The sequence below is a fragment of the Choloepus didactylus genome, assembly GCF_015220235.1.
Source record: "Choloepus didactylus isolate mChoDid1 chromosome 23 unlocalized genomic scaffold, mChoDid1.pri SUPER_23_unloc7, whole genome shotgun sequence".
NCBI classification, from domain to species: domain Eukaryota; kingdom Metazoa; phylum Chordata; class Mammalia; order Pilosa; family Megalonychidae; genus Choloepus; species Choloepus didactylus.
In genome coordinates this window covers 49,349-74,155 of record NW_023637601.1, presented here as the reverse complement: position 1 = coordinate 74,155, position 24,807 = coordinate 49,349, and the positions used below count along the sequence as shown (strand labels likewise).

General features: G+C 39.2%; 2 long non-coding RNA genes across 2 annotated transcripts in view; one reads left to right on the top strand and one right to left on the bottom strand.

Moving 5' to 3' along the window:
• Positions 1-9,952: 9,952 nt before the first annotated feature.
• LOC119525106 lies at positions 9,953-18,495 on the bottom strand. Its single transcript, XR_005214922.1, has 2 exons — positions 18,413-18,495; positions 9,953-10,149 (listed from the first exon to the last, which is right to left on the bottom strand). It is a non-coding gene; the product is annotated as an uncharacterized LOC119525106 (long non-coding RNA).
• The window catches only part of LOC119525105, a 27,427-nt gene continuing 20,566 nt past the window's right edge, over positions 17,947-24,807 (top strand). The window contains exons 1-2 of the long non-coding RNA XR_005214921.1: positions 17,947-18,075; positions 18,947-19,005. This is a non-coding gene — a long non-coding RNA (uncharacterized LOC119525105). The remainder of the gene's footprint in view (positions 18,076-18,946; positions 19,006-24,807) is intronic.

Genomic DNA, 24,807 nt, shown 5'->3' with positions numbered 1-24,807 from the left:
GAATTAAGTTAACTGAGGGAACAGCATGTGGGCAAGTGTTAGCCATCCATTCTGACATGGTTTGCCACCCACTGCTGCTCAGAGACCCATGCCCACCCCCTTTCCTGCTCTGTCCTTTCTGCAGACCGATGCTCTAGAGCATTAATTGGGTGGCAAAAAATACCTGCCTTTCTCTGTAAGGAACTCTCAGTTGGAAGTCTCTGAACACCTGCATTTGGAGAATGTCTTTCCCCTCCCACCTTGTAGCTGCTGGTTCCTAGGTGGCCTCTGGCTGCTCACTGACTTTCCTAGTTCTCAGACATCCTCCTCTGTGATCTGGAGGTTTGGTACTAAGTGATCTCCAGGGTTCTTTTGACTCCAGGGTTTTAGTAGGTTCAGGGCTTAACTCTTTTCCTTTCTCTATCTTTGGCACCATCTGTCTTTTGATTTTCCAGGGCTTAACTAGGGGTCCATGTCAAGTTCTCATCTCCATCTCTTCTGCTTCAAATTCCATCCATCCTGCAAGGACCCACATGTTTGAGCTCCTCCCTGAACTTTTCCTGATTTAGGCTTTGGTAAACTCACATGTCATTTCTGGTTGGAAACACAGATTTTATTACTTGGATATAAGCTGCTACTAACCATTATATTTTTGTTCAGAAGTGATTCATGGGGGTTAGTCTCCTCTCCTCAACTATATTGGACTCTCCTTGAGTACAGAATCCATGAGGACATCCTGCTTTTGCACTCTGTCCCCATAGTGTATGTAATGAGGGCTTTCTGATATTAATGGCCTGACTCCTGAGACCCAGGGTTGTGCCTGAGACATACTGGTGCCTGCTTAGGATCCTCTGTATGCAGCATATTGAACACCCTTCTGGTCTTCATGAGGGCCATGGGCTTTCCTTGACTTCAGTTTTGCTGAGTTCCATACTGGAGGGGGAGGAGAGAGTGCCTACGCAGACACTCAGTACTGTCACCAAAGTAGACATGGACCTGGATGACTATCAGGTGGCCCTGGAGGAGGTGATGACCTGGCTGTTCTCTGCTGAGGACATTTTCCAGGAGCAGGATGACTTCTCAGACAATGTAGAAGAAGGCAAAGACCAGTTTGCAACCCACAGAGTAACCATCTGTGATCTGTGAGCAGGATCTATCTGCCACAGTGCCAGGCCTCAGTGTGGAGGCTCTGTGTACCCTGTTTGTCGTTTACCAAATTGTGCTCCACAGAAAGATCATGACATATTTTAGGTCTTCTGATATTTAAATAGGGCTTTGTTATAAAATTGGCATGGGTGAGTGTATATTGGAAGTAGATTTAGGATTTTAATTTTATCCTCACATGTATATTTTGTAGAGTGACCAGTGAAAATCAGTGCACAGTGTACTCATTTCTGAAGTGAAGTGTTGTAGTTAAACAAACAAAATTATGAATCAAAACACCAAATCACAGAGTTAGAGTTCTTAACTTGGAAGAGATTATTTTAATTTATTGTATGATTCAGCAGATGTTGTACTCAAAGTTCTTGTATAATTTTGCATAATGAAAGTTCCCTACTATTCTGAGGGTGTATTTTTGTTGCAGTGTAGTGAATTTAACTATACAGCAATTTCTTTAGGGTTAAGCAGTTTATTGTGCAGCTATGTTAATGGACAGATTTTATTTGCTCTTTGGTTTGAAAATAATAGAAAATGGTAATGTTCCTTCAGCAGTTCTTCTTGCATGAGTGTGATGATATATTGATTATATTTAGCTTTAATACAGCATTCACCACCTGTCGGCAGCATAATCAGCATCTCATTCAAGACAGATGGCGGTGTGAGGTAGAGCCCTGCCATCCTTGGCCTGCCCCTTCTTGCTTATGAGAAGGATTCATTTCCTATTTTCAGAGTTCAAATATTGGATCAAAGTGTAATTTCTGCTTACTCTACTAGGCCACCTTTCCCAGCAACATTGGTATTGAGGCATGGAGAATTTATCATGGCTTTTGGCTGTGAGTGACTCACAAACTGTGCCGGCCCTGCCTAAGATTTCATGATGGAGATGACAGCCTGCCAGAGCCAGGTGGGCAGTGTGCTGCAGGTGGGAAAATGGCTGATCATGCAAGAGACTCTGTCCAAGGAAGGGGAGTTTGAGATTCAGGAGCAAATGGCCCTGCAGGTGGAGAGCAGGGACCCACAGGCCCATTAAGTGGGAGGGGGCCCTGGGGCAGGGTTCCATGGTGATAGTCTGCCTATGAAAACAAAGATCATCACACCATTTGCCTTGGCCCTTTTCTTTTGGCGATGTTGTTGGAATTTTGTCTGATTCCTCTTTAAAGTTCCAACCAAACTTAAAAGGAAAAGTTGGAATGTGAAATTAGCAAAGATGGAAAAGACATTTCATGGAAACAGTTTTCTATTTGCAGCATCAAAATTGGCTCACCATACTCAGTGTGTAAAAAAGGACTATGTGGTATTGGTCTACAGTGCCATTTTACATTTTTTGAAGCATGCTTTTCCCCCATAGTGCATTATTTTTTAAAATACATTTATTAATTGTGAAACTTAACATATATACATAATGGTGATAACTTTCAAAGTACATTTTAACAAGTAGTTAGCAAATTTCAAAGAATTTTATGTTACAGTTCCACAATTTCATTTTTTTCTTATTGTGAAATATGATACATACAGAAAGGTGATAACTTTCAAAGTAAAGTTTAACAAGTGGTCCCGGATCAAATTTCAAAGAATGCTATAGGTTACATTTCCACCATTTCATTTATTTCCTTCTAGCTATTCTAATACCCTAGCATCTATAAAATATTTATATAAAGATTCAATATTTGTAATCATTTGTTAAGTCCTATCTGGTTTCTTGCCACCCCTTCCTCTTGTTTCATCACTTTCTTGATCCTCATGGGTGTCTAGGCAGTGACCACCCTAAACTGTGCATAGTTAAAAGGGGTGTCAAGATTATGGGGAAGGGGGCTGCATCTGGTTGTTGTTCCTAAAGAGGCTGTTGCCTCTGGCTTTTAGGACTTGTCTGACATAGGAACACTCTGGTGGATTTAAGTTTCTGAGAGATAAACTGATTGAGTGAAACTTTGATAGAATCTCAGATAGGGACCTAGGTATTTTGGTACTACTGTTGGTTAGGGCACAGCATACTATGGCCATTTGGGAGAGCCAGCTGGAGCTTGCATAAGAGTAACCTCTAAGATAGCCTCTCAACTCTATTTGAAATCTCTTAGCCACTGTAACCTTATTTTGTTACCTTTCTTTTCCCCATTTTGGTCAAGAAGGCATTTTCAGTCCCTTGATGAATGCCTGAGCCAGGCTTATTCCTGGGGATCATGTCTCACATTGCCAGGGAGATTCACTCCCCCGGGAGCCACCCCTTGGTCCATTTTATGATTTCATGTGTCTTGTACAAAGGAGCAAGATGCATTCCAGTGCAATTTCACCTATTTAATAAACAGGAATTCCTGATGAAGAAACAATGATTCTGGTAGGAACAGAGGGTAGCGTTTATTTGCATTCCTTGACTGCATTGGATTGTGTCCATTTAGGAGGAAAATAAAAGTCTTCCCTGGCCCCTACATTTAAAGACCAACTGCCCCTTTCAGTGTTGGACTGGGTACACTTCTTGGCCCTGCTTCCTTGGTGCCCAGGATGTGTGTTTCCCTTGCCAAGGGCAGGAGCCAGTGGAGTGCTGCTATGTCCCCACAGGCAGGCTGCACCACATGCTCACAGAGCTGCAGAAGAAGCACCTGCATCTGCTGCCCACCTGGATGGTGCTCACTGAAGGGGGCATTCAGAAGGTGGAGGCATGGCCCCTGGATGAGGACCACAAATCCATGCAAACACTGCTGGAGGAACACAGAGTAAATCTTCCAAGTATTTTCCTTATACCATATCACATTTGGGAAAGCTGCACTTAGGGTCTCAAGTCCAATGGCTGGCATCATCTCCAGAGGCTGGGGCTCCTGGAAAGGTGACTTTTCTGAGGCTGGGATGACCATGAAAGTGGGAATGTATGTTGATTTGTGCAGCTTTCTTAGGAAAGTACATGGTGCTTTCATCAGATTCCCAGGGAATCTTTGGGCCTATGCAGGCTAAAGCTGTGTGTTGTCATTAAAGCAGGGTGTGAGCAGAGAGGCAAGGCTGAGGTTTATCTGCACTGTGTCCTCCAAGGACAGGAAGTGCTTCTTTTCTTCTCAAGAAAAGCATCAGTCACTAGACGAGGAACCAAATTTTGGTGGGCAATGTAATTTTTCACTAGTTTAGGAAATCACTTCTTTCATATTCAAGATAAGGAATGTGGAGCAAATATTTTCTGTGTAAATGGTTTGAAGAATTTTATCATCAATGAAACAACCAAAGGCACCCAGTGTTCTTTTTACTTTAATTGCTCTTTTTCACTTTAATTATTATTCTTGTTATTTTTGTGTGTGTGGTAATAAAGGTGTCAGGGATTGATTTTGGTGATGAGTGAACAACTATGTAATAGTACTGTGAACAATCGAATGTATGATTTGTTTTGTATGACTCATGGTATGTGAATATATCTCAATACAATAAATTTTTAAAAAAAGGAAAAAAATTAAATTATCCTTGTGTGATAGTAGGCCACCTCCTCACACAGGCACCTCCAGATTCTGCTTTGGGAAAATATAACATGAGAACTAAATCAGATCTGCTGATAGCAGATCTTTAAAAATAATGGCAGGGCACAAACACAATTCAGTTTTACCCTTGTTAAAAATATTCCTCCTTTTATTAAGTTTATTTTCCTTTTTAATTTTTATTGGGATTGTTCAGATACCATACAATTATCCAAAGATCCAAAGTGTACAATCACTTGCCCCTGGTACCCTCATACAGCTGTGCATCCTTCACCACACTTAATTTTTGTCCAATTTTTAGAAACTTTTCATTACTCCAGACAAGAAATAGAGTGAAAGATGAAAAAAAGAAAAAAAGAAAAGGAAACTTGAATCCTCTCATATCCCTAACCAACCCCCACAAATGTTGACTCATAGTCATTGGTATAGTACATTTGTTACTGTTTATGAGAAAATGTTGAAATACTGCAAACTGTAGTATATAATTTGCAATAGGTATATATTTCTTCCCTATATGCTCCTCTATTATTAACTTCTAATTGCATTGTCATATATTTGTTCTGGTTCATGGAAGAGATTTATAATATTTGTACAGTTAGTCATGGACATTGCCCACCATGGATTCAGTTTTATACATTCTCATCTTTTGATCTCCAACTTTCCTTCTGTTGACATCTAGGACTCTGAACTTCCCCTTTCCACCTCATTCATGCACCATTTGGCACTGTTAGTTATTCTCACATCTTGCTACCGAGACCTCTGTTCATTTCCAAACATTTAAGTTCATCCTAGTTGAACATTCTGCTCATACTAAGCAACTGCTCCCCATTCTTAAGCCTCATCCTATATCTTGGTACCTTATATTTCATGTCTATGAGTTTACTTATTATAATTAGTTCCTATCAGTGAGATCCTGCAATATTTGTCCTTCTCTGTCTGGCTTATTTCACTCAGTATATTGCCCTCAAGGTTTTGTCTTCAACCCAATTTTTTAATGTGGTTTTGTTCACACACCATACATTCCATCCTAAGTAAACAATCGATGGTTCTCTGTATGGTCATATATTTATGTTTTCCCCACCATCACCACTATCTGTATAAGGGCATCTGCATTTTTTCCACAAGGCAGGAGGGAGAGTCAAAGAAGGTAGAGAGGCAAAAGAAAGAGGAAAAAAATGACAGCTAGGAAGCAGCAAAGGGAAAAATAATCTTAAATTAAAGTAGATTAAAGAGTCAGACAACACCACCAATATCAAGTGTCTAACATGCCTCCCCTATTCCCCCGCTTATCTGCATTTACCTTGGTATATCACCTTTGTTACATTAAAGGAAGCATAATACAATGATTCTGTTAGTTACAGTCTCTAGTTTATGTTGATTGCATCCCTCCCCCAATGTCTCCCCATTTTTAACAACTTGCAAGGTTGACATTTGCTTTTTCTCCATCATAAAAGAACATATTTGTACATTTTATCACAATTGTAGAACACTCTAGATTTCACCAAGTTACACAATCCCAGTCTTTATCTTTCCTCCTTTCTTTTGGTGTCTCACATGCTCCCAACCTTTCTCTCTCAACCATATTTATAGTTATCTTTGTTCAGTGTACCATCTCCCATAATTGTGTTCCAAACCATGCACTCCTGTCTTCTATCACTCTGTAGTGCTCCCTTTAGTATTTCCTGTAGGGCGGGTGTCTTGTTCACAAAGTCTCTCATTGTCTGTTTGTCAGAAAATATTTTGAGCTCTCCCTCATATTTGAAGGACAGCTTTGCTGGATACAGGATTCTTGGTTGGCAGTTTTTCTCTTTCAGTATCTTAAATATATCACACCACTTCCTTCTTGCCTCCATGGTTTCTTCTGAAAGATCTGCACATAGTCTTATTAAACTTCCTTTGTATGTGATGGATCACTTCTCTCTTGCTGCTTTCAGGATTCTCTCTTTGTCTTTGACATTTGATAATCTGATTATTAAGTGTCTTGGCATAGGCCTATTCATATCTCTTCTGTTTGGAGTACGCTGCACTTCCTGGATCTGTAATTTTATGTCTTTCATAAGACATGGGAAATTTTCATTAATTATTTCCTCTATCATTGCTTCTGCCCCTTTTCCCTTCTCTTCTCCTTCTGGGACACCAAAGATACATACATTATTGCACTTTGTTTCATCCTAAGTTTCTGGAGATGTTGCTCATATTTTTTCATTCTTTTCTCCATCTGCTCCTTTGCATGTAGGCTTTCAGGTGTTTTGTTCTCCAGTTCCTGAGTGTTCTCTTCTGCCTCTTGAGATCTGCTGTTGTATGTTTCCATTGTGTCTTTCATCTCTTGTGTTGTGCCTTTCATTTCCATAGATTCTACTAGTTGTTTTTTTGAACTTTCAATTTCTGCCTTATATATGCCATGTTTCCTTTACAGCCTCTATCTCTTTTGCAATATCTTCTCTAAACTTTTTGAATTGATTTAGCATTAGTTGTTTAAATTCCTGTATCTCAGTTGAAGTGTATGTTTGTTCCTTTGACTGGGCCATAACTTTGTTTTTCTTAGTGTAGGTTGTAATTTTCTGTTGTCTAGGCATGGTTTCCTTGGTTATCCAAATCAGGTTTTCCCAGACCAGAACAGGCTCAGGTCCCAGAGGAAAGAAATATTCAGTATCTGGTTTCCCTGAGGGTGTGTCTTAGAAAATTGCTCCACCCTGTGATGCCTCAGGTCACTGTGCTTTTCTGCCCAGCAGGCGATGCCTGTTAGTCTATAATTCTTGACTGGTGTGAGGAGGTATGGCCATATTCCCCCAGGCTCTGGGGTCTGGTTCTGAATGGAAAGGGCCCCACCCCTTTCCTCCTACAGAAGACAGAGCCTCCAGGTGGAGGTCATTAGCATTTCAATGGTCTCGCTCTCTGCTTGTGCTGTCTCCACCCTTCCCTGAGTCACAGCCCTGGAAACTGAAAATGGCTGGGGCTTTCTCCACTGAGCCAAAAAAGAAACAGATAGTCCCCTTCAGACCAAGTCCAAGGCGACCCTCCAGCTCTCCAAGGTCAGTCATCACCCAAAGCCTTTTTTGGGGGGATTTGTACCTGTAGTGAGCAGTTCACACTCGCTACTTAAAACCCCAGTTGGAGCTCAGCTGAGCTATATTCACTTGCTGGGAGAGAGCTTCTCTCTGGCACCATGAGGTTTTGCAGCTCAGGCTATGGGGGAGGAGGTCTCATGACTTGGATCTGCAGGTTTTACTTACAGATTTTATGCTGTGATCTTGGGCATTCCTCCCAATTCAGGTTGGTGTATGATGAGTGGATGGTGTTGTTTGTCCCCCCACAGTTATTCTGGATTATTTACTAGTTGTTTCTGTTTCTTTTAGTTGTTCCAGGGGGACTACTTAGCTCCCACTCCTCTCTAAGCTGCCATCTTGCCCAAGCTTGTACATGATATTCTTAAAGGTAATAATGCATGGTCTTATTTTATAGACTTTTTAACTATGTATTTGACATGTGAAAAAGGTAAAGTATAGTAATCATTGCTTTAAAAGTTAAATTATAAATGTATAATTTTCTTTGGTCACAAACATTTGGATTAAGTAGTGCCACTTTGGTCAGGATTTTATTCAGTGCCATTTAGCAAACTACTGTGTTTAGTCTTTGCAAATAGCAATGTTCCAAGATCTTCTATTTGTATTAATGCAAAAAAACACATTACAGCTGTTACACTTTAAATTAATGGGGGATTCTTCTGGGACACAATCTAACAAAATTAGAAGAAGGGCTCTAAGGAAATTTATTTATTTTAAGAGAAAGCAAAACAACATTTTCAAGCAAACCATTCAAAACTACTACAGATAATAGTATCTACTATCTCAATCATACAGAGCTTGCAATGTTGGGGTCATCATTTCTGCTTTCTGTGTGGTAGTTTCGTAAAATTGGGCAGCTAAATTTTTCAGCCTTGTGCCTCCCAAATAAAAGACAGCAAAAACTAGTTATTGTAAATTAAGACTTGCAGACAGGAGGTGGAAACTATCCTGTATGTTCTGTAAAATGTGGCATTTTCAACCAAGCTCATATCATTTAGTTTTCTGTTGATTCCACTGTGCCAGCTTGATTAGGTTGGAATACTTTGATTGTTTCCATGGAGATGTAACTCAATCAACTGTGGGTGAAAAGTTTGCTTAAATTAATTCCATGGAGATATGGACCCTGCCCATTCAGGGTAGGTCTCGATTTAATCACTGGAGACCTATAAAAGAGCTCACAAACAGAAGGACCTCAGAGCAGCTGAGTAGGACATTTTGGAGAGAAGCTAAAAGGTGACAGTTGGAGATGCTTGGAGATGTTTGGAGATGCTAGCCTAGAGTTTGCTCTGGAGAAACTAAGAGAAGACTCCTGATGCTTAGATGCACAAGAGCAGAAGACAATAAGAGAGACAAGTCCAGAGACATTTTGGAGAAAGCCACTTTGAAACCAGAACCCTGGAGCAAAAAATTAGCAGATGCCAGCTACATAGCTTTCCAGCTGTCAGAGGTTTTCCAGATGCCATCAGCCATGCTTCAGTAAAGGTATCCTTTTTATCCTATTAATGGTGCCTTAGTTTGGATACTTTTATGGCCTCCAAAGTAATTTAACAAATCCCCTTTATAAAAGCCAATTCATTTCTGGTGTTCTGCATAATGCCAGCATTAGCAAACCAGAACACACACCATTGTATAAAATAGTAACCCCAAAGGGGGGCAAATGAATATTGTACACACTTTGAATTACTTTGCATGGTCTTATTTGAGATAATTGGTATAAGAATCTTGACTTTAATTTTCATTTGGAAACATCAAATAAAAATGAAAATTAAAAAAGTGTTGGTAAAAGAATTATGTTTTTGACAGAAAAAATTTTTAAATGATCTTTTTATAATCTGATCTTATGGATTTGGCCAGCCATAAAATGGCTTGCATTCATGCACACAAAAATATTTCTTTGGTCAAGAAATAGTAAAAAAGAAAATCATTTCAATTATGTAAATGTTAAGACAATTATGTGAAAATAGTTTAAATACATTTTAGGAAAAATAAAAGCTCTTTAATTATATCACCAAACCCATTAGAAACAAGACCTTTCTAATAATATTAAAGAAAAGCTTGCTCAATATTACAAAATCACATGTACAATTCTTTAGCTTTAGATCAATTGTACAATATAGGACACATTGCAATGAATATAGAGTACACTATGTCTCAATGGACTCTGAAACCTACAATGAAATGTAGCCTGAAAATTTGAATTTTTGCATAGATTTCTTTTGAATCCTTTACGTCTTTGACAAAAGAACTTAAGCCATATAAGAAAAATTTGCATGTAACAAAATAGATGGATTTCAGCTATGATAGACAAAAAAACACATTTATTGGATTTAAAAAAAGGCTGATATTTTCTTATTGATCCTTTCCATCCTGTAGAACACACTGTAATAGTCATGCTCATTTTTCTCCACAGACTCAAGGAAAACCTTTGGATTTGGTTGTGAAATCGGTCAATGCATCTGTGCAAATGCTGTGAGTCACCCCCATTCATGGAACAGCTGAAAGAAGCAAAAGACAATGAATGGAAGGATCTTGGCCTCTTTCCCAACACTTGGTTCAAGTCATGGAAGGCTTGGACAAATTTACTGCCCTGTGAACTTCTATTCAAGACTTTCTTTAAACTCAAGGAATGATTACCAAATAGTCAACAATCAAGTAAAAAACAATGACATCTTGATTGATATTTTCTCATCAACACCTCATTTCATATGAATGAACATTATGTATAAATCCAGGTATTGGAACCAAGCAGGATTTTGTAAGTTGGCTGCTATTCAAAAAATAATGAAACATTTGAATATTAGTTGATGTAGTCAAATTTAGAGCTGCCTTTCAAACTACGCAGAAACTTTTGAGCTGAATGTTACTAATAATGAGATGATGCAGGAGTTAGTGATTTTCCTTAATTTAGGCAGACATAATGGTTTTGAAACTGTTAAACTTTGGTTTCAATGTCAAATCAATTTTCCTAGGAAAGTGAACCAGTTTTGCCAATGTGAATTTGAATATTAAAGGAAATGATATTTTGGTATTCTATTTACTTATTTGAAAAACTTTAGATGTGTTTTAAAAACTTGGATATGTACATCCTGTTTAAACACCGGAAAATTTTCTGAAACCTTAATAGAGGTCATTTCCAAATAAAAATTATTGTATAAATTGACAGGTGTGACAAATACACATTAGATTTCAGTCTTAGCATGACTAAAAGGTGGTAAAATATCTCATAAATAAATTTGTATTATTATGTAGGGAAATTATACTATATTTTGATATATTTGGTTAAATAAAATGTTATTAAATCCATTTGCCTGTTTCTTTTAATTTTTTCATGTGGATTTATTCCAGATATGCAAGCCTGATTCAACACAAAAAAATCAATTAATGTATTATACCACATCAATAAGTCAAAGCAGAAGAACTGCATGATCATCTCAGGCAGTGCAGAAAAGGCATTTGACAAAATTCAACATCATTTCTTGATGAAAACATTCAAAAGGCTAGGAATAGAAGGAAACTTTCCCAATATGATAGAGGCAATATATGAAAAACCCACAGCTAACAGCATATTCAATGGGGAAAGACTGAAAACTTTCCCTCTAAGATCAGGTACAAGACAGAGATGTCCACTGTCACCATTGTTATTCAACATTGTGCTGGAAGTTCTAGCTAGAGCAATTAGGCAGGAAAAAGAAATAAAAGGCATCCAAATTGGAGAGGAAGAAGTAAAACTTTCACTGTTTGCAGATGATATGATCATATATGTAGAAAATGCAAAAAAAATCTACAGCAAAGCTACTAGAGCTAATCAATGAATACAGCAAAGTGGCAGGGTACAATATCAACATGCAAAAGTCAGTAGTGTTCCCATACACAAGTAATGAGCAATAGGAGGAAGAAATCAAGAAAAGAATTCCATTTACAATAGCAACCAAAATAATCAAGTACTTAGGAATAAACTTAGCCAAGGCCACAAAAGACCTATACACAGAAAACTACAAGAAACTGCTAAAAGAAATCATCCAGGACCTTAAAAAATGGAAGAACATACCATGTTTATGGATTGGAAGACTAAATATAGTTAAGATGTCAATTCTACTTAACTGATTTATAGATTTAATGCAATATGAATTAAAATCACAATTTACTTTGCAGAAATAGAAAAACCAATAAAAAATTTATTTGGAAGGGCAGAGTTCCCTGAATAGCCAAAAATATCCTGAAAAAGTGGAATGAGGTGGGAGATCTCACTCTACCTGACTTAAAGCTATTACAAAGCTACAGTAGTCAAAAGAAATGGAACCTGCATAAAGACAGATATACTGACCAATGGAATCAAATTGAGTGTTCAGAAATAGACCCTCTCATCTACAGATAATTGATCTTTGATAAGGCAGTCAAGCCAATGCAACTGGGACAGAGCAGCCTTTTCAATAAATGGCATTTGGAAACTGGATATCTATATCCGAAAGAATGAAAGAGGACTCCTGTCTCACACCTTATACAAAAATTAAATCAAAATTAATGAAAGACCTACACATTATCCCTAAGACAATAAGACTTTTAGAACAAAACATAGGGAAATATCTTAAAGATCTTGAGATACGAGGTGGTTTCCTCAATCTTATACCCAAAGCATGAGCAATCTCCCTGATGAATATAGATACAAAAAATTATGGACAAAATACTTTCAAATCAATTCCAACAGCACATTAAAAGTTATACAGCATGGCCCAGTGGGGTTTATTCCAGGCATCCAAGGGTGGTTAGACACAAGAATGAATTAATGAATCAAAAGGGATAAATCACATGATCATTTTGATTGATGCAGAAAAGACATTTGACAGAATTCAGCATCCTTTATTAATAAAAACCCTTCAAAAGGAATAAAAGGAAACTTCCCCCAAAAGATAAAGTATATATGAAAAACCCACAACCAACAGTGTACTCAATGGTGAGTGACTGAAAACCTCCCTTCTAATATCAGGAAAGGGTTGAGGATGCCAACTGTCCCCACTGTTATTCAACATTGTGCTAGAGGTTCTAGCAGGAGCAATCAGGGAAGAAAAAGAAACAAAAGTAATCCAAATTAGAAAGGAAGAATTAAAACTCTATTTCCAGACAACTTGATACTCTATTTGGTAAATCCTGAGAAGTCTACAACAAATCTACTTGAGCTAATAAACAAATTCTGCAAAGTGGCAGGATATCAGATTAATGCACAAAAGTCAGTAGTGTTTCTACACACTAGAAATGAGCTATCCATGGAAGTAATCAAGAAAATTAATTCCATTCACAGTAGCAACCAAGAGAATAAATACCTAGGAAAAAAAGTTAATCAAGGATGTAAAGGTCCTGTACTCAGAAAACTATAAAACAGTGCTTAAAGAAATCAAAGAAGACCTAAATAGGTGGAAACACATTCCATGTTCATGGATAGGAAGGCTAAAAATCTTCAAGATGTCAATTCTACCTAAATTGATCTACAGATTCAATGTAATAGCAATCAAATTTCCAACATACTTTGCAGAAATGGAGAAACTATTGATCAGTTTTATTTGGATGGGTAAGGGGCATCAAATAGCCAAAAACATATTGAAAAAGAAGAATGAAGTGGGAGGCATCACAATGCATGATATTAAAGCATACTATAAAGCCACAGAGGTCAAAACAGCATGATACTGACATAAAAATAGATATGCTGATCTATGGAATTGAGTTGAGAGCTCAGAAATAGACCCTGAAATCTATGGTCAATTGATTTTTAATGCAATTTTACTGAGATATATTCACACATCATATAGTCCATCCAAAATATACAATCAATGGCCCACAGTATATCATCATGTTAGTTGTGTATTCATCACCACAATCAATTTTAAAACATTTTCATTATTCCAAAATAAAGGAAAAAATAAAAATAAAAAAGAACCAAAACATACCATACTTGAGGCAACATTTAATGTAGCTATAGATAACTAATTGTTTCCTCCAGCCCCCTCATCACCCACACCTGAACCTCCTGCAACCTGACAATGCAATGGAATGTCCCCCATCTGTCCACCTCTGTGGCTGTCCTCAACTGCACTTTGCCCAAGCCTGGATGACCCTCATACCTTATATGTGCAAGATTTGCAATTATAGATTTTGGACTTTGCTGAGGTGGAAACACATTTTAGGGCATGCCATAAAACACCAAAAATTTGCTATGTCTGTTTTGTCTGAAATTTTTCAAAATAGCACCATCATATGTGAATCATTTTTGGCAGTATTGGAATAAGAGAGTCTTTCAGTGTTCCCAGTGCCACCTACAGTTTTTTACTTTGAAGGAGAAATTGAAGCACAGAACCAAGAATCATGAAACATTTAAAAAGCCAGAGCAACTGGAAGGATTGCCTCCTGAAGCAGAGGTTATTATTCAAAGTTCCATTCAGCCAGGTTCAAGAGATGCAGCATCCATTATTGTCAGCATCAGTCACAATAACTGACCCTAGGTTGTCACCTGCTAGAACCAAAAAGGGAATGGCCATGAACACTAGACTTTCCAGACCCCCTTGCACCTAGTGTTTTGGGGGATAGTTATATTCTGTGCCCACTCAGAGGAATTATGAAAGACACAAACTAGGCTAGGCTGTCTGTATATCTTGGTTGTTGATGCTCACAAGCAGTGTCATCAAATGTGGGTTTTCCACTAACAATTCTTCAGGTCCCTGGTTTCAGGAAGTAACCCAGTTTCCTTCCTACTCCCTTCCAGTCACCTTCCCCCTGAGTAACACCTAATCTGATCTCTACCCACATAAGTAAGTTTTGTCTGTTTTTTAACTCTAAATAAATGGAATCAGAAAATATCTTCTTGCCTTTGCTTTCTTTTAAATAATGTCTGTGAGATGTATCCTGGATGTGTGTTGTAGAAATGCATTCCTTTTCATGATTCGGTGGATTTCCATTAAATGAACATGGCATAGTTTTATATATCCATTTTACTGGTGATGGACTTTTAGACTGATTCTCTGGCTGTTTTAAATGAAGCTGCTATGAACATTCTTTTGCACCTCTTAGTGGGCAGATGGACTCACTTTTTCTTGGGTATATATAGCTATCAGAAGAAGTGCTGGAACAGCAGATAAAGTGTAGATACTATCAAATTGTTTTTCAAAAGTAATAGAAACAATTTATATTCCCACCAGCCATGCTGAGCATTCCTTTCATTCAATCCTTTCCAGCACTTTGCACTGTCAGACGTTTTAATTAGAGCCATTCTCTTGAAGTTTTAGTAGTATCTCTTTTACTGCCTGTTTAAGTCTTGATGTTTTTTAATTGAATTGTCAGTTGGAAGGGGTTGAGGGAAATGCTGGGGCACTGAAATGTCCTGAGTCTTGATCTGGTGGTAGTTTCACGGGTATGTTTATGTACATTATGGTTGGTACTTTGCATGTCTTTTTTAAGGAATTTAAGATATTCCAGCTATGTTTTCTTCTAGAAGTTTTACTGTCTAACATTTTATATTGAGGTCTATGATACATCTAAAATTGATTTTTTCTTTAAGGCATGAGAAATTAAGGCATCTAGGTTAATATTTCCCCATATGCATATCCAAATTAACCAGCATCATTTACTAAAAAGACCACTCTTTGCCCCCTCTGTATTGCAGCAAATCCTTTGTGTGAAACAGGCATGTGATTATATATGTATTTCTGGATTTTCTTCCATTCCTTTTTTCCAGCTCTCTATCCTCATGCTATTTCCACATTATCTTAATTATTGTAGTTCTATGTAACTCTGTGTATTTGGGACTTTAATTGCTCCAGCTTTGGTCTCAAATAGTCTTGGCTATTCCAGATGCTTTGTTAACTTGAAGTGGTTAGAGCTGACATCTGTGTCTTGTTCTTAAACTAATGTTCTGTAGTTTGCCATTAATTATATTATCTATAGGGCTTGTTCAGCTACCCATGACTTCTGGGGGACTGGAGTTACACTAGAAATAAATAAAGGATAATTTAAAAAAACCAAACAAATACTAATTTGAAAAGTAAGCAATACTTTCTAAATGGAGCTGGGAATAGGGTGAGGCAACCAGGGGCCTAAGGTGCAGAGTGCCATTTGTCCCTGTACTTTCACAGACCTGAGAGGGAATAGCTCCTTAATTTTGCACTTGAGCCTCCTTGCTTTCCCCATTCTAGTCCTGGGACTGGTTCTAAATAATCCATCAGTCCATACTTTGGAATTGAAAATATTTAGGGGGATGAGTTAAAGCAGTTTTTAGAAGTTTATATTTTAAGTGCATATATTTGAAAAGAAGAGAGGTCAAAAAATCAAATCACTGCTATTCAGAGAACTTTCTGAGATGATAAAAATGTTCTGTATCTACACTGTCCAATATAATAGCCATTACCCACATGTGTCTTGATCTCTTGAGCTGTGACTAGTGTGACTGATGTACCAAATTTTAAATTTTATTTAACCTTGCTCTTCCTTACAAAAGAACCCAAATAACTTAGGTAGATACACACCTTCCCCAATCTTCCCCACTTCAAACCCCCTCCATTACCTGAGTGTAGTTTGGACTTAGCAACTTGCATCCAAGGAACAGAGTATGAAAAGGGGAAAATAACTTTACAGCAGAGAATCTTGTCAAACAATCTTTGGTTGGTTGTTCAAGGCTAACTCCCCAGTGATAAGTCAAGTTGAGAGCAGGTATCCCTGCTATGAAGTGATGAGAAGGGATCCTCACTTTTGTGGTATTCCTAAAACTCCATAACCCCAGTGTGATGGTGAGACAAACAGCAGACAAACCCAAATTGAGGGATATTCTAGAAAGTACCTGTTATTTGCTCCTTAAAATTGCCAAAGTCATGAAAAACAAGGAAAGTCTGAGACCCTGTAACAGACCAGAGTAATTTAAGGGATGTGATGACTACATGTGATGTGAGATTCTGGAAGAAATTCCAGAACAAAAGCATTAATGGAAAAACCAGTGAAATCCAGATAAAGCCTGGAGTTTAGTTAATAGTAATATACCAACACTGCAATTATTGTTAGGCCTAAGGATGTCATTCCATATAAATACATTTCAAACATTGCAAATATCTTTAAATCTATGATCTCTTAATTTTGATTATGAACAGAATTGTTCAAAGGCAAGCATTAGTCATATTTAGATTGTATCACCTGGCCATAATACAACAAAATTAGAAAATAAATAAAGGAATAACAACCACAAGAATAAAATCCCACAGATTTGGAAAATAGATAACATATTACTGCATAACACTTGCATTAAAAGAGGATCACTAGGGAAATTAGGAAATACATGAAACTGAATAATAATGAACATATTACAATCAAAATTGTGAGACAAAGCTAAATCAGCTAAATCAGTACTTAAAGGGAAGTTTATAAAATTAAATATATGGGGAAGGTTATAAACAATGAGCTAGGCATTCATGCCAAAAATTTTTATAGAGTAGTAACAGAGCAAAGCCACATAGGTCAAGAAGGAAGAAACTAATAAAGAATGGGAAAAAAAATAAATGAAATACAGAAGAAAATATCTTTACAGAAGATTAACAAAATCAAAAGCCGATTCTTTTGCAAGATTATTAAGATAAACAAACTTCTGGCAGCACTGGTAAATAAATTAAAGAAAAAGTACACATAAACCAACAAATTGCAAACTTTTCCTTTAAAGAGACAGGTGGTAAACATTTCAGGCTTTGAGAGCAGTAAGCGCAGTCTCTCTCGCAATTAATCAACTCTGATGTTGGAGCAGGAAAGCAGCCAGAGACAATACCAAAGCGAATGGACAAGTCTGTGTTCCAACAAAATCGTTATTTATGGACACAAATTTGAATTTCATGTAATTTTCATGTCATCGAAATAATATTCTTTTAAATGCTCCCCCCAAACCACTTAAAATTGTAAACCCCATTCTTAGCAAGTTGCAAGGTGCGCAAAACCAGGCAGTGGGCTGGGTTGGATTCCTCCCCAGCGGCAACCTCAAGGGAAGGGGAGTCAAGGCCCAGTGGCATTGTCAAATTCCATAACCATGGAGCACGCACTACTGCTGTTATGGAAAAAGTGACACACACAGTTATGAGAGCTGGAACCTGGGAGGGGAAAGTATTCCCTGAGAGACTGAACCTCAGCAGCCCAGACCCCTCCAGGGTCTCCTGGTCTCTGCCACTCTCTCTGCTCCCAGCAGACAGACCGTACAGCCAGGGGCGCCAGGGTGCGCGCATGCGCCTGACCCCTCCCCCCGCCCACGTCCCTGGCAGGCAGCCAATGAGAGGTCGCAGCGGGGGCCTGCGCAGAGGCGACTGCGGATTCCATGGGCCTGCGGTCGAGGAGGCGTCTTTGCTGCGGGCCTCACCTGAGGAGAGCGTAGGCCCTTTTGTGAGCTCCGGGATCACCGTGGACCGGGACCGGTAAGGACGCCGGTGTGGCGTGTGCGGCCCCTAGAATCGCCCCCAGCGTTCTCCCCGGGGAGGCGGGAGGGATTCCGCGGCGGAAGCCCCGCGGGTCCCGATGGCGCTTCCGGGCCTGGGCGGCCTGGGGGTCTGTCCTGTGCCTCGCGCTCTGATGGGACTCTCTGCTGAACCCCAGTGGGTGCCTTTTATCTTTCTCCCCGCTCCTCATTCCCACTACTTCCTCCCTCAGGGGACAGACCCCTCTGCCGCCCCGAGGGCCTGGCCTCCCCCACCCTCCCCTCCCTCACCGGCGGCTCCCCCCACCCCAGGACCACCACCACACCGCAGTCCCCACCTGCGCTCCTGGGGAACGGGCCTGTCCGGCACTTAATGTCCCTCCTTCCCCGACCCGACACCCTCCTGGTCTCTTGAGGAGCTTCATACTGTTAAAAATCTCAGGCCGGTTTTGTATCCCCGCCCCACCTCCACTCCCCGCTCTGCCAGCCCAGACCCTTTTATGCCTTTCAAAGCATTTAAAAAGCCATTTCTTGATCTTTTCTCCCACCGCACACCTTCCTTTTTTTTTTTTTTTTCCCTTGTTTACTGCATGTATCTGCTCCAACTCGACTGCAGCCCACCTTGACTGTAATGAAGCCCCTGAGTGCTGGTACCAAAGATGATTTCCAGGCTTTTGATTAAGGAGGTTCAAAGGTGGAGTGTTTCCTTTACTGACTTCAAGTATATTGGAGGAACAGGTTTTTTGGGAAACTGAGTTATATTCTTATTTCCAGCTAAGTCTGGGTTGCTTGATAAACATCCAAATCACAGTGCCAGGTGAGTAGTGTGATGTAACCTGGATAATTTAATCCTTTTCTCTGGTTGGCTCTAGGATGTCACCTTCTGCCTGAACTATCTCAAGTGCTTTAGAAGTTTCAGTACACACCTGAGGTAAGATGAGAGAGGTTTTCATAATAAAGTCCAAGTTTATATCTTTTGTTCATTTCATTTTTTTTCCTCTTCTATGCTCTTGTACTAGAATATTACTATTTAGGCAGTGTTTCCTGAGGGAGTCTTAATGTTTATGATAAACTCAGGCCACTCACTGATCCACATATTTCCATATCCCTCCAGAGTGCTTCCTTTAAAAAAAGAGGAAGATGTCATTCTATCACCCAATCTTTTGAAGGGTGAAAGAGAGTAACAAAGAGTACCAGAGAGATTAAAGCTATGTAAAGCTCTGAATTGTTTTACCATGTTCTGGGGCTGAAATGGGCTGATACATATGGTTTATCCCTTAAGATTTCAGTGAATGAATTAAAGTAGTTCATTCAAAGAAAAAGTGTATTCTTTTAAAAGGTTACATGATATTAGTTTGTTTTCTTCTATACCCTTTCCCTTAGGACTTTATTTCTTGAAGTAATTGCATGCAGCTGGATAGGGGATGCTGTCTGAATTCTTGACATGGAAGTAGATGAGATTATAGATAAATTCTTGCCTAACACATTTAAGCGTATAGCTCAGTGAGATCTCACTGTATTAATTATCTACTGCTGTGTAAAAATTATCTTAAAATTTGGAGGCCTAAAATAACATTTATTATCTCATGTAGTTTCAAAGATCATGAATCTGGAGTGGCTTAGCTGGGGTGGTTCTGGCTCAGGGTCTTTCCTGAGATTGTAGACAAGAATTTGGCTGGCTCTGTAATCTCTGAGGACTTGGCTAGGTTGGATGATATCCTTTAAGCTCACTCACTTGGCTGTTAGCCAGAGGCCTCATTTCCTCTTTGTTTGAACCTATCCCTGTGATTGTTACCCCGATAGAGCTTGCATCCAAGATGGCCAAAGCCATAGCATCTTTTCATAACCTTATTTTGGAATTGACATAACATTGTTTCTGCCATATGTGGCTGGTTCCACAGAGCAACCCTGGTACAGTGGGCAGAGGACTTCATAAGGTATGAATAACAGGAAATGGGATTCATTGATTGGGAGGGCATATTAGGGACTGGCTACCACAGGCATTTATTCACCATTCCAACCTTTCTCCATAAAATCTCAGGACTTGTCCCTTTATTATTGGTGAATTATTTGGTTTCTAGCTAAGATGAAATCTTCTGCCTATGCACTAAATCCAAGTACTCATGTTTATTTAAGGATATTGTTCCAGTAAATCACCTCTTTGCCCTAGATTATTAAGTTTTCTGTCTCTCTGTGTCATCTCATCAGCAAATATATTGATTGTTATGTCACCTCTCATTAAATGTCCCTCTTTGGATGACACATTCCTTTCTTGCTTATTTTATTTTATTTTTGTGTGTGCTTACAGAAAAATTTCTCCTGGGTTTTCTGTATTTGTGGTATCTAATTCTTTCCCCATTCTGCTTTAAAATCACTCTTGTCAGGGTCAACAATGAATTCCACATTGCTTAATCCAGTGGTCCATTTTTAGTTTTGAGTATATTTGATCTATTAGTTTTTGTCAGAGTTCAGTTTCCCCCTACTTCAGGATAATTTTTCATGTGGATTGCAGGTTGCCTCCTATCTCAGTGGCTCTGAGTTCCTTCTTGATCTTCTCTTCTGTTTCCTTCTCATCTCCAAATCTAACTGATGATGTTTCCCAGGACCCTTTTTTCTCAGTCTTACTCTTTCCCTAGGTGATCTCACCCAGTCTTGTGTTTTACTTAATGCTTTATGATGAGGACTCCAAAATGTGTATACCTAGCCCAGACCTCTGCCTGATCTCTGGTCTCATAGATCTACCTGCTGTGCATTACTTTGTTTGTCATTCTTCTCTTTTTCATATCCCAAATTGAATCCATCAATAAATTTTGTGAGTTATACCTACAATATTTTGCTCCAAAATCTTGCCTCTTCTTAGTACCACCATTTCTGTACTCTGATAACGCCATCATCTTTTTTCTGTGCTATTCCAATATCTTTATAACTTGTCTTCCTGTTTCCACCATTCCCTCTACATTCTTTTCTTCACACAGCAGCCAATATAATCCTTTTGAAATGAAAGTCAGATCATATCTTCCCTCAAAACCTCCTAATGACCACCCATCATACTCAGAGAAAAGTGAAAGGACTTAGAATGGCCTGCATAGCTCTGCACAAACTTGGCTTTGTTCTATCACCACCAGTTCATTCTTTGATCTCATCTGCAGCTTCTCTTCATTTCCATTGGCTCAACTTTGAGCCATTACTTAATTGTGTTAAGTATGGTACAATCTCAGAGCTTTGTTTTGCTATTCCCTTTGCTAGAGTACTCTTCTCCCAGATAAAAATAACCACATCATACAAATATTGGTCTGTGTCTGTACTCCTGTCCTTGCTTTATTTTTCTCCATTGCATTTATTATCATCTGATATACTATATATCTTTATTTCTATCTGTTATCCATCTGTCTATCCAAATTTATTGTCCAACTGCCCCTACTGGAATGTCAGCTCCTTGAGGATATGGAGTTTCATTAGGTGACAGCTGTATCCCCAGAAACAAGACCAGCAACTGGCACATGATAAGTTCACCAACTTTGAATGAATGGCCTTCTGCTGAAATTCCTAATACCGCCTCAATTCCCCTCCCCCCAACTCACCCTTTTTTCTCTTGTGGTCACACAATGATCAAAACTGTGTAAGCTTTTCTGTATTATTCCTGTGTCATTTCTGTGTTTCTCAGTCTCTTGTGGACAGGAATGGGTTCTAATTCTACTGATTCAGTGCATTTTATAGCTACCAAAAATAGTGAACATCAAAATATTACAAAATATGAATATATGAGTACATGTAGAACCTCTTAAGAGGTTTCCACAGATGAACAATTTCTCCCTCTTTTCTTAAAACAAAATCTTCTTTTTTGTTGATTTTGTTTTCTGGACTCAGGAGTTCTAGTGCAGCAATATTACCTTTTGGCCAATTTGACATGGTGAAAGATAATACTGACTTTTAGCTTTTGAGTTCTTAACACTTAATAAGCATGGTTACAAGCCATTTTATCCTTATCCAGGTAAGCTCCCTACCTGATTCTAGGTCTGTTCCTTATTCTTCCCTTTAATGTATGAATTAATCAGTCATTTGAATAACACTGAATAATACAATCTTGGGAGTATTGTGCAAGTTTGCAGTGAAGAAAGGATGCTCTGAAGAAGTCTTACCAGGATTTTCCCCTTGGGAGCTTTCCAACAGGAAGATCCGAGTTACCTAGGGATTCATGACAGGGCCCACCTGGCTTGTATGGAAGAAGGTGTCTCTCACAGCCTCTTGATTCCTTCCTAGACTCTAGAAAAGAATTTGTTCCTTACCTCTTCCAGTCTGTGGTGGATGCTGGCATTTCTCAGCTTGTGGCTGCATCACTCCAGTCTCTGCCTCTCTTTACATCATCCTCTTTTCATGTTTGAAATTTTCCTCTTTTATAAAGACATTTGGGTCCTACCTGGAAAATCGAGGATATTGCCCCATCTCAAGATCCTTTACTTAATCACATCCACAAAGACCATTTTTCAAAACAGGTAAAGTTTACAGGTTTCAGGGATTTGGGGGTCTGTCATTCAACCTACTGTACTCCCCATTCCTTTTATTTCCCCCAGCTCATGATAACCACTAGTTCATTTTCATTCTCTATGCATTTGCCTATTCTGAACATTTCATTTAAATGGAATCACACAGTATGTAGTGTTTTGTAACTAGCTTCTCTCACTTAGCATAATATTTTCATGGTTCATCCATGTTTTGGCATGTATCTCATTCCTTTTTTTATTGCTGAATAATATTCCAGTGCGTGGATAATATTACATTTTATTTATCCATTCTTCAATCCATGGCTATTGTGATTGTTTCTACTTTTTGGGTGTTATGAAGAATACTTCTGTAAATATTTGCCTATGAGTTTTTTGTGTGTTTTTTTTGGGGGGGGGTTGTAGCTATTTAATAATTTTTTTTCTTGTTTATTCTTTTTTTTATTATTAAATTCAGTTTTATTGAAATACATTCACACACCATACAATCATCCATGATATACAATCCACTGTCCACAGTATGATAACATAGTTATGAGTTCGTCACCACAATCTATCTCTGAACATTTTCCTTACATCACAAAGAACCAGAACAAGAATAAAAAATAAAAGTGAAAAAAGAACACCCAAATCATCCCCCATCCCACCCCTTTTGTCCTTTAGTTTTTATCCCCATTCCTCCACTCATCCATACACTAGATAAAGGGGGTGTGATCCACAAGGTCTTCACAATCACACTGTCACCCCTTGTAATCTACATTATTATATAATTGTCTTCAGGAGTCCAGACTGCTGGGTTGGAGTTTGGTAGTTTCAGGTATTTACTTCTAGCTATTCCAATACATTAAAGCCTAAGAGGTGTTATCTATATAGTGCATAAGAATGTCCACCAGAGTGACCTCTCGACTCCATTTGGAATCTCTCAGCCACTGAAACCATCTCGTCTCATTTTGCATCCCCCTTTTGGTCAAGAAGATACTCTCAGTCCCACGATGCTGGGTCCACATTCATCCCCGGGAGTCATACTCTGCGTTGCCAGGGAGATTTACAACCCTGGGAGTTGGGTTCCATGTCGGGGGGAGGGCAGCGAGTTCACCTGTCGAGATGGCTCAGAGAGAGAGAGGGCCATATCTGAGCAACAAAGAGGTACTCGGGGAGACTCTTAGACACCATTACATACAACATTAGACTCTCCTTTGTGGTAATTGCATATGAGTTTTTGTGTGGAAAAATTGCTGGGTCACACATGGCAACCCTATGTTTAATTTTTGAGGAACTACCAAAATGTTTCCCAAAGCAGCTGTACCATTTTGTTTGTGCTGTCAGTGAAATCTAAGAAACCATTACTTAACCCATGGTCAGGAAGATTTGTGTGTATGCCTTCCATCTAAGAGGTTTATAATTTTAGTCTTGAATTTACATCTGTGCTCCATTTTAAAAAACATAATTAGGCTTTTATTTTGAGATAATTGCATATTCATATGAAATTTTTTTCCCACTGGTGCTCAAAGAGAAACTAAAAATTTTAATTTTCACCTGAAATCTTTTGGTTTTTAAATGTTGGGCAAAGATGGTAAGGTGAGACTGGGGCTGAGGGACGGGCTGGTACTGAGGTGGGGGAGGAACTGGACCTGGGGTGTAGGGAAGGAACTGGCTGGTTCTGAGGTGGGGTGATTGGGCTTGAGGGGGATTGGGATGGTCAGGGGGTGGCTGGAGGGAACTGAGACTGCCCTGATAGGTGGGCCTGGGAGTTGGGGGGCAGGCTACTCCATCCATGACCACACCCACCAAATCACAGGGCTCTGGGATGGGGATGGAGATGGCAAGATCAGCGCCCACCCCTGAGGCCTATTCTTCTGTTGTCTACTTTCCTTCCTTAGATTGGGCTGCAGAGCCCAGTGTGTGGGGGTGTGTTGAGCTTGCTAGATGGGCAAGTTTTGACACCAGAGCCCCTTTCCCTTCTGCAGGGGGATTGCCCACCCTCAGCCATCCTGGTAGCCCACTGCATACTGCCCTTTAACCCAGTTTTGTCAGCCCAGAAGTGGAAGCTCTCTCCCCCAGCGGTGATGCTCTTAGATTGGTTTATCTGCAGAATCTTTCCTCAGTCTCCCCCTGGAATTTTGTTCTTCCCAAGGTCCCACAGAAGCCCAAATTTTCTGTCCCCACTCTGCTCAGCCTTCTGCAACCCTAAGGATTACTTCAGATTTCTCTTTCCTTCTTTTACCTCACCAATA